This window comes from Capra hircus, chromosome 20 (genome assembly GCF_001704415.2).
Source record: "Capra hircus breed San Clemente chromosome 20, ASM170441v1, whole genome shotgun sequence".
Classification (NCBI taxonomy): domain Eukaryota; kingdom Metazoa; phylum Chordata; class Mammalia; order Artiodactyla; family Bovidae; genus Capra; species Capra hircus.
The window spans coordinates 43,471,599-43,481,547 of record NC_030827.1 but is presented as its reverse complement, the minus strand read 5'-3'; positions in this window follow the sequence as shown (position 1 = coordinate 43,481,547).

The following is a 9,949-nucleotide window of genomic DNA, read 5'->3' as shown; positions in this document are numbered from 1 at the left end:
TCTGGACAAGGGTGAAAGAAGAGAGTGACAACTCTGCTTAAAACACAACATGCAAAATCTAAGATCAGGGCATCCAGTTTCATCACTTCATGGCAAACAAAAGGGGAGTAGTGGAAGCAGTAACGGATTTTCTTTTTTGGGGGGGTTCCAAAATGCACATGGATGGTGACTAGAGCCTTGAGATTAAAAGAAGCTTACTCCTTGGAAGAAAAGCTATGAAAAACCTAGACCACATATTAAAAAGCAGAGATATCGCTTTACCAACAAAGGTCCATATAGTCAAAGCTATGGTTTTTCCAGTAGTCATGTATGGATGTGAGAGCTGGACTATAAAGAAGGCTGAACGTAAAAGAACTAATGGTTTTGAACTGTGGTGTTGGAGAAGACTCTTGAGAGTGCCTTGAACAGCAAGGAGATAAAACCAATCAATCCTAAAGAAAATCAAGTGTGACTATATTAAAAAGCAGAGCCATTAGTTTGTCAACAAAGGTCCGTCTAGTCAAGGCTATGGTTTTTCCAGTAGTCATGTATGGATGTGAGATTTGGACTATCAAGAAAGCTGAACGCTGAAGAGTTGATGCTTTTGAACTGTAGTGTTGGAGAAGACTCTTGAGAGTCCATTGGACTGCAAGGAGATCCAACCAGTCCACCCTAAAGGAAATCATTCCTGGGTGTTCATCGGAAAGACTGATGTTGAAGCTGAAACTCCAACATTTTGGCCACCTGATGCAAAGAGCTGACTCATTTGAAAAGACACTATTGGTGGGAAGGATTGAAGGCAGGAGAAGAAGGGGATGACAGAGGATGGTTAGATGGCATCACTGACTCAATGAATATTAGTTTGGGTAAACTCCAGAAGTCGGTGTTGAACAAGGAGGCCTGGCAAGCTGTGGTTCACGGTGTCACAAAGAGTTGGAAACGACTGAGAGACTGAACTGATACTGATACTGATTCACCGGAATGTCTGATGGTGAAGCTTAAGCTCCAATACTTTGGCTATGTGATGTGAATGGACAACTCATTGGAAAAGACTCTGATGCTGGGAAAGTTTGAGGACAGGAGAAGGGGGTAACAGAGGATGAGATGGTTGGATAGCATCACCAACTCAACTGATATGAGTTTGAGCAAACTCCAGGAGACAGAGGACAGAGGAGACTGGTGCACTGCAATCCATTTTATCCCAAAGAGTTGGACACAATGTCACAACTGAACAACAACAACAATGCTATCTTGAGGTATACATTTTCTGAAGGATACATGTGTGTTCAATGATAAAAATCCAAGTTGTAGTCTTGTACATTAGAGTTTACTGTGTAGGAGATAGCAATCGTTAAGATTAAGATGTATCAGGCATTTTTTGTTTTTCTGGTTCTTTTTGTTGTTATTATTTCTGATTACAAAAATAATATTTCATTAGTATTTTTATCTAAGAGAGGCAAATGATGCAGAAGTAACTAAAGAGTAAAATGGAAAGCCACATTCATCCCACCCATCCCTCCAAGAATCTTTCTAGCAATAACCACTGTGAACAATTTTATAAATACTTCCTTAAATGGTACAGTACAGTATGTGCATGTACTCTTGTAACATTTTTTCCTTAACAATTAATATTCACTGAGCTACTACATCTTTTTTTAACTGCTGGAGTACCTCATGCATACCATAATTTATTTAACTGCTTTTCTAATTACATCAATCTGTATTCAGCTAGTGAAACAGAAACACTCTGTAATCCAGATAAAGGGTTATAATAGGAAGACCTGGGGTAACAGCATGAATGTCATGGGAAGCCAGAGAAATGAGGCTGGTAAGTTACAGAAGGAGACAATGAGAATCTCAGCCTGAAGCACTGATGTGGGAACTGCCACCATAATCAAGAGGCTCTGGGAGAGGTTCCACTAAATATCGACGGTGGCAGCAGCCCACCAGGAGCTCTCCAGCACTCACAGAGAAACTGCTCTAAATCTCTCATCTCCCTAGGCATCTGGCTACAACCAACTTCTGAGAATAAAAGGATTTCTGCTTCTCCTCTGCCTCCCAAGCATTTCCAGAGTAATACTACTTGGCAAATATTGCCCTAAACCATAAGGAAAAGGAAAAACACAGCCTTCTCCTCAGCAAAGAAAAGGTGACTTTAAAAGAGAGAGAGGGTGCTGCTGCCAAGTTGCAAGAAGGAATATAACAAACTAACAATAGGAAATTAGGTTGTTTGTGATTTTTGACACTATAAAGACAATGAGGAAATTTGTACATTCACCCTAATAGGAAAGCAAGATATATTTTTTATGATATGATCATCGAAAAAGCAAGAGAGATCCAGAAAAACATCTATTTCTGTTTTATTGACTATTCCAAAGCCTTCTACGGTGTGGATCATGATGAGCTGTGGAAAATTCTGAAAGAGATGGGAATACTAGACCACCTGACTTGCCTCTTGAGAAACCTGTATTGCAGGTCAGGAAGCAACAGTTAGAACTGGACATGGAAAAACAGACTGGTTCCAAATAGGAAAAGAAGTACATCAAGGCTGTATATTGTCACCCTGCTTATTTAACTTACATGCAGAGTACATCATGAGAAACCGCTGGGCTAGAGGAAGCACAAGCTGGAATCAAGATTGCTGGGAGAAATATCAATAACCTCAGATATGCAGATGACACCACCCTTATGGCAGAAAGTGAAGAATTAAAGAGCCTCTTGATGAAAGTGAAAGAGGAGAGTGAAAAAGTTGGCTTAAAGCTCAACATTCAGAAAACTGAGATCATGGCATCTGGTCCCATCACTTCATGGCAAATAGATGGGCAAACAGTGGAAACAGTGGCAGACTTTATTTTTGGGGGCTCCAAAATCACTGCAGATGGTGATTGCAGCCATGAAATTAAAACACACTTACTGCTTGGATGGAAAGTTATGACCAACCTAGATAGCATATTCAAAAGCAGAGAAATTACTTTGCCAACAAAGTTCCATCTAGTCAAGGCTATGGCTTTTCCAGTGGTCAGGTATGGATGTGAGAGCTGGACTATAAAGAAAGCTGAGTGCTAAAGAATTGATGCTTTTGAAGTGTGGTGTTGGAGAAGACTCTTGAGAGTCCCTTGGACTGCAAGGAGATCCAACCAGTCCATCCTGAAGAGATCAGTCCTGGGTTATCATTGGAAGGACTTATGTTGAAGCTGAAACTCCAATACCTTGGCCACCTGATGTGAAGAACTGACTCATTTGAAAAGACTTCGATGCTGGGAAAGATTGAGGGCAGGAGGAGAAGGGGACGACAGAGGATGAGATGGCTGGATGTCATCACCAACTCAATGGACAAGGGCTTGGGTGGACTCCAGGAGTTGGTGATGGACAGGGAGGCCTGTCATGCTGTGGTTCATGGGGTCGCAAAGAGTTGGGCACAACTGAGTGACTGAACTGAACTGAACTGATTCTGCAGCCAGTGACTGCTAGAAAAACATGAGTAGGTTAACAGAGTTGGGTTTATTGCTTCCTTGCATAACATAACATTCAGGGCGTTTGTTGCTGGTGGTGTTGGGTTGTAGGAGTTCCTTTATACAGTCTAGATATAAATCTCATCAGATTTATGATTTACAAATATTTTCTTTCATTTTTATTGCCTTTTTACCATGTTGACAGAATATTTTGATTTATAAGTTTTTTAACATTGACATCTTTTTTTTTGTTGTTGCTGTTGTCTGTGGTTTTGGTGTCATGTCCAACAAGTCATTACTAGAAAGCTGCTTATTCTTTATACTCAATGTTCACTCTGGTTCCCTTATGAAATTATCTTATGCATTAATAGTTTTTGGATTAATTCTCTTGGACTTCCTATGTAGATCATCATTATATATCTTCCTTTAACAACATTTATAAGTCAGTTCCTTTCCTTATCTTGTGGCATTGGATAAAGTCCAGTAATTTTCAAGATACATTTCTGGAAAGCTTACCTTAATGAATTCTAAAATGTCCTTTGCATTTTGGCAGTATTTGGAGAAAGTTGAAGGGTATGAATCACATCCAAAATATTTACTGAATAATGCCAAGGTAATTTCAGAGAGCAAAGTAGAAATATGGTGAGAGAGAAGGGAAACAGATTAGTTGGATAATTCATCAGATACTAAGGAGCATATTGATATGGAATAAGAATTCAAAACATTACAATTCTGCAAATAAGGATAGAGTAATGCTTGCTTTTCCAGGGCCATCGTGATTTATAAGAATGATAGATGATAAGATATTGGTGTCAAGTACCTTCACAATTCGTTGTACACTTTATTGTAATACCAGGACTGCCTGAAATTTCTAGAAAGTATTTAGATTGACTACACAAAGATGGTAGAGAAAGACAGAAAGACAGAAACAGAAAGACAATTGCTTTATGCATTTCTATGCTAGTGATGGATGGGAGAGGGTTAGTTCTTTGCTTTCTGAGTGATAGTAGGAAATCTATCTGGTCAGGAAATTTATTTTTATAGATCTAGTATAATATTTTAATAGTTAAATAATATTTGAATAAGTAAAATAAATAAATATTTAATCACTGATAATTATAGTTAGTAAGAAGTAAAATAACAAATTATCACTGTCACATGCCAAACTCTACTGTTCTATGTAATCTTGCTTCCCTTCAGAGCTAGTAATACCAAGCTGTGGCATATTCTTCGTTTTGAAATTCATTTTAGTGATCTGTTGATACGTAAAAAGATATGCTGGTTTAACGTGATTCTTTTTACAGACATGGAATATCATTATGTATATTATTTAGAAAGTTCCTTAACAAATAATGTATCACACATATATCCTCATTCAAACTCTATCTCTAATTTATTTATTCCATTACACAGTTACAATTTTTTCATTTATCCATTCTCTGCTCAAGTGACATTTATAAAGTCTCAAGCTTTTGTATTTTTATAAATAGGATAATGATAAAATTGGTTAATATATCTTTGGGCATATGAGTATGTTTAGAGGATAGATACATCTAGAATTGGAAATAAGAGTTAAAAGAGCATTCAGATTTATACTGATAGAAAATCTACTAAATTGTCTGACGAAATGTTTAAGTATACATTCTTTCTTGGCCTTTTGAAACTTAGCTCATTCTTTGAGACCAAAGTTGATGCAATGTCCCACTTAGACCACCTAAGATCTCATTTACTTCAAATAAATTGTGCATTCCACTTGTAATTTGATTGTACTTAAAAAAAATTGTTATCTTTAATTAAAAACATTGCTGCATGTTAACATTCACAGGCTTTTATTTATTGTTCATGAGGAAGGCAACATAAATTGAAACAAACATGAACTTTTCAGATATACAGCTTTACCTACACGCCAGACTCACTGCAGCACAGCTTGTGGGATCTTAGTTCCCAGACCAGAAAGTGATGAGACCTAACCACTGGACCACCAGGGAATTCCCTGATTAAATTTCTTAATCACACAGCATGTTGGTTTCTGACAGGCTCTGTAAAAAATAATTTGTAATGCAAACCTAGAGTTCAAACCAAATTTACTCTAAAAGTAATTTCAAATTTTGGTAATTATACTGAAATTAGGTGATTTTACACCAAAATCACACAGTTTATTTGAGGTAAATAGCATCAATATTAGTTTTTCATGTTTTTAATCTAGAAAATTATTTAAGACTGACTAATTCAAGGGGTTCTTGATAAAAGATCTGTTACTAAAATAGAAATTTAAAATAAGGCACTCAAAGAATTCTGTACTTTAAGCAACAGATTTATTAATATGCTATATGAGATATATTCAAAGATATGTTTACATGTATTTCCATTTCAGCTGCTGTTTTGAATCATGTCTACTGAAAATATGAAATACGAAAAATGATAGAATTTTAGCTAAATAGTTATGTTTGTTTTGAATATCTAAAACTTTACTCTTTACTGTCTTTCATAAAATATAAAAATATTTTATAAAAATATTTTATGAAAAAGAAAAAATGGAGGACTCTTAAAATATTTTGATTGATTCTATAAAATTATTTTATTGAAGAACTATATTCACTTTATATTTATAAATGAATCCATAAACACAAGTCCTTGTTCTGTGCTTTTTGTCTGGCATGAATACAGCAAATATTTAACCATATCAGTAAAAGGGAGTAACACAAAAGAATTTTTAAAAAAAGAAGGTGGAGCTACCTAGTTTATAAAGTCAATAATGAATAAATATAAACAAGGCCTCCAGGAACCTTTAGTTGAGTTAAATTTATTGTTTAAATTTTTAGTTGTGCAGTGGATATAATTTATGCTTCCTCTACCAGTGGCTAATAATAATGAGATCCTTCGTGGCTAATAATAATGAGATCCTTCCTTGTGAAGTAAAATCACATCATCTGTATTAAGCACACATTTATGAACATATTCTGTTCAAATTTTTTGGAGGATAAATATGGAATCATTAGATCGTTGCAGAAAGATATACTTTGCAGGGTTTGGTTATGGCTTATAATTTAAAGAGAGCGTTTCTCTTTAAACATGTTGTATTAGATCACAATATTTTAACAGTATGATTAGTGTCTAATGCTTTCCTCTAGCAGAATCTGAGACAAAGATTCTTATAGAAATGATTTATTTAAAAAATATTTCAAAAATTGGTAAGAGACTGGAGGAAAGCAGGGTGGAGAAGAGGAAAGAAATTATAAGGTGATGCTTGTGCTGATGAAGCAGGAATTGGGATAATAAAAGTCACTGGTTTGTTCTCAACTACCACAATAAACTGTGGAAAATTCTGAAAGAGATGGGAATACCAGACTACCTGACCTGCCTCTTGAGAAACCTATATCCAAGTCAGGAAGCAACAGTTAGAACTGGACATGGAACAACAGACTGGTTCCAAATAGGAAAAGAAGTATGTCAAGGCTGTATACTGTCACCCTGCTTATTTAACTTCTATGCAGAGTACATCATGAGAAACGCTGGACTGGAAGAAGCACAAGCTGGAATCAAGATTGCTGGGAGAAATATCAATAACCTCAGAAATGCAGATGACACCACCCTTATGGCAGAAAGTGAAGAGGAACTAAAAAGCCTCTTGATGAAAGTGAAAGAGGAGAGTGAAAAAGATGGCTTAAAGCTCAACATTCAGAAAACGAAGATCATGGCATCTGGTCCCATCACTTCATAGGATATAGATAGGGAAACAGTGGAAACAGTGTCAGACTTTATTTTTGGGACTCCAAAATCACTACAGATGGTGACTGCAGCCATGAAATTAAAAGATGCTTACTTCTTGGAAGGAAAGTTATGACCAACCTAGATAGCATATTAAAAAGCAGAGACATTACTTTGCCAACCAAGGTCCATCTAGTGAAGGCTATTGTCTTTCCAGTAGTCATGTAGTCATGTAGGGATGTGCGAGTTGGACTGTGAAGAAAGCTGAGCACTGAAGAATTGATGCTTTTGAACTGTGGTGTTGGAGAAGACTCTTGAGAGTCCCTTGGAATGCAAGGAGATCCAACCAGTCCATTCTGAAGATCAGCCCTGGGATTTCTTTGGAAGGAATGATGCTGAAGTTGAAACTCCAATACTTTGGCTACCTCATGTGAGGGGTTGACTCATTGGAAAAGACTCTGATGCTGGGAGGGATTGGGGGCAGGAGGAGACGGGGACGACAGAGGATGAGATGGCTGGATGGCATCACTGACTCGATGGATGTGAGTCTGAGTGAACTCCAGGAGTTGGTGATGGACAGGGAGGCCTGGTGTGCTGCGATTCATGGGGTCACAAAGAATCGGACACGACTGAGCGACTGAACTGAACTGAACTGAACTGAAGCGAGGGAGCTGGACTTTCACAATTGCTTTCTCAATCCTGAATCAGTCATTTTTGGGGTGGGAGGTATGAAATTCCTGGCACAGTTATCTTGAGGGCATCTGACTGAATGAGTATTGGTGCACAGAAGCACTAAGGGGATCCTGGATGACCTGGTCCAGAGCACTGACTGTAGTTACTTGAAGGAAATTTCAAATAACTGAAGCAGAAATGATCATGAAATACATTTCATTTTAATTGTTTAACACTGGTAGCAATAAGTTCCATTGGATATCATTTTTAATAATTATAAATTACTGGCATACAAAATAATAAAATCATTGGTAAATAATCAAGAAGTAATAAGATGATCTCAATATTGAGTAAGCAGAAGTCATAGGGGGAATGCCAGTAATAATTCCACAAGTGGAAATTTCTCTCTGGAGGCCTGAACAAGGCAGTATCATTGAGAGAAATTAGGATTTAACATAAACATATATATAGTCATATTAGTTGGCTGACGAATCAATATGAATGGGGCAGAAACTGTTTGCCAGGCATTTTAGAATAATTATCACATTTCCCTTTTAATATGACTTGGTTTTTGGTGTCACATATATATATATATATATATATATATATATAATTTTGGATCAACAAACTGAGGGTCTAGGAAAATTACTTTTTTTTCTAAGTTTACACTGTTCTTTATTGAACTTTGAATTCAAAGAGTGCTAAGGTATGCACTCTTTTCAATATTTTTTAGCTATTTCCTAAAGATCTAATTTTGATTATCAGGTCTTTTGGATTATAATTGCAATGTAAATGAAGTTAATGTAAGCCTCAGAATAGAAACTTTCCTCTTAGAATTTCAATCATTTCTTTAAATAATGTGGACTAAACTACTGCTAGGTTTTATAGTTTAAATAATAAATATAATTATTGAGACAAAAATTAGAAGTTTACTATTTCATAAGACCCAGCTATGAGAATGGTATGATTTAATAAACTTGTATTCCTAAACATGATGAAGTAGATAAACCAACGTACATAAACCTGTCTCTATCTTCTATCTTCCGCCTGGCCTTAAGAGAAAATAAGGAAATGAAAACAGTGTCCTGTCCTTCTTTCTCATGTGGTTTAATGGTCTTTTATTTTAAAAAAATTTAGTTTTAAAAACAACAGAATTAGTGACTCATGTAGATAATCTAGACAAATTTTATCAAAAACTAAAGTTTGTTTCAGTTAACACATTAATTTCTTTATGTGTCAAGTACTGTTTGTATATGTGTGTATGTGTGAGTGTGTGTATATAAATCCTGTAGAGTAAATTCATTGTCTCAGAGAAAACGTTTATCTACATGTAAGCTAGGCACATTCAATATATGGAAGGATTATTTAACGCTGCCCATCAGTATTATTTTGGGCTTCCCTGGTGGCTCAGATGGTAAAGAATCTACCCGCAATGAGAGAGACCTGGGTTTGATCCCTGGGTTGGGAAGATCCCCTGGAGAAGGGAATAACTACCCACTCCAGTATTTTTGCCTGGAGAATTCCATGGACAGAGGAGCCTGGTGAGTGTCCATAGGGTCGCAAAGAGTCAGGCATGACTGAGCAACTTTCACTTTCAGCAATAAAGAAAGTTAAAAAGTAGGAATATATACACTGCTGCTGCTGCTGCTGCTGCTGCTAAGTCACTTCAGTCGTGTTCGACTCTGTGCGACCCCATAGACGGCAGGCAGCCCACCAGGCTCCTCTATCCCAGGGATTTTCCAGGCAAGAGTACTGGAGTGGGGTGCCATTGCCTTCTCTGATATACACTAATACACCTATATAATTTTTAAAATAAAATAAAACTGTGAATCACTATATTATATACCTGAAACGTATGTAATATTTTACATCAGGAATATTCCTAGGAATATGTACATTCATATACCTGTTTAAATCACCATATTTGTTTCTTTTTATTATTTGTCAGATGTTGATCTTTTTTTCTACTGAAGTATAGCTGATATAAAATATTATATACATTTCAAGTACATAATATAGTGATTCACAATTTTTAAAATAAAAATAGAAAATGTTTATATCCTATAATTATTAAAAATACTGAATGTACTCCCATTTTTCCCCTATTATACAATAAATCCTTGTAGCTTATTTTATGC